We start from the raw sequence: 1,364 nt of genomic DNA on the forward strand, positions 1-1,364 counted from the left end.
AATAATAATAATTAAAAAAAAAGACATCACTGGCAATGGGAGGAAATGCCACCATATCCCATATTTTGCAGGCTTTCTGGGATGAATTTGCCCCAGGTTGCCTCGGACACAGAGCAAAGGCATCAAATTTTTTACATTAAACTCTCTTCTGGATCCATGAAAATAAGGATGGAATGGGGTGACCTGCCTGGAAATGCAGCAGGAAAAACGAGAGACTAAGGACACCCCTCTTATGGGGTGAGCATTGCAGTGTTCAAAATCTCTGGGTTTAAAAATCATGGATCTAAACCAGTTTCGGCGAAATGAGCTGTTACAAAAAAGAGGGGGGGGGAGGGGAGATGAAAATTGCATCACCTCCCTCTTTGCAAATGGTCTGTGGCACAAAATCCCTTGTCCCTGTGTCGTGCCAGTATGGACCGGCTGGGATTTCACTGGAGATGCCGCTCTGGCATCACTCTCCGAACGGTGTGATTTTATTTTGGGAGTTGATTAAATCGTTAACTCGAGCAATACAGGGATGCTGATGGGAGGCGTGGGATCGGCAGTCAGATAAAGCGCTTCCCAGCTCTACCAAAACCTCCTCCCGGGATTTATTTAGGCCGCGACCCTCCCGTGCCTCAGTTTCCCCGGCCCCAAGAGCTGGGTGAGTAAATCCTTGGACGCACGTGGTGCTGAGCAGGTCTGATCCCGCTCCCACCCGGCACCCCCGCGGAGATTCGAGCCGGATCCAACCCCTTGGATCTGCCCCATCCTTCCCCCACTCCATCTCTATTGATTTAATAAGATGGAGGGGAATTAACGGGGCCGGAGCATTGGGATAATGAAAGATGAACAAAGGGGCAGCGCTAGCAAAGATGCTGCCAGCTTTTAATGATGAGGCCGGGCAGATCCCCCGCCAGTTGTCCCTTTGGAGTGGCGATTAAGAACATACTGTTATTGTTAAGGCCGAGAGATAAATCCCTGCACCGTTTCTGATGTGATCAGCCGGGGCTTCTCCCTGCAATTTGTGATCCTATTGTGGACGGTGTTTGCCCTGGGCAAGGAGAGTCTGGGAACCACTTATGAACCATCCTTTGGTCATTAGTCTCCTCATTAGGGGACAACAATGTGGGAGAAAAAAGATAATTGAAGGGAGCAGCGAGCTGATGGTGCACTCAGGCCCGGCCCAGCGCTGCCTCAATGCTTAGTTTGTTTATAATTCCCAATTAATTTTTTTTTTTTTTAAATGCGTGGATTTGGGATGCTCTTAATATCTGGAATTGAAACCTCTGTGAGCAGGGTCTTCGGGTCTGTCCAAGAAGGGAAAGCCACGGAGCATCCTCTGAGAACTTGGGTTTTGGTTGATTTTGTGGGGGTCACCCAGA

Source organism: Lepidothrix coronata, unplaced genomic scaffold (genome assembly GCF_001604755.1).
Source record: "Lepidothrix coronata isolate B3197 unplaced genomic scaffold, Lepidothrix_coronata-1.0 Scaffold287, whole genome shotgun sequence".
In the NCBI taxonomy this organism is placed as follows: domain Eukaryota; kingdom Metazoa; phylum Chordata; class Aves; order Passeriformes; family Pipridae; genus Lepidothrix; species Lepidothrix coronata.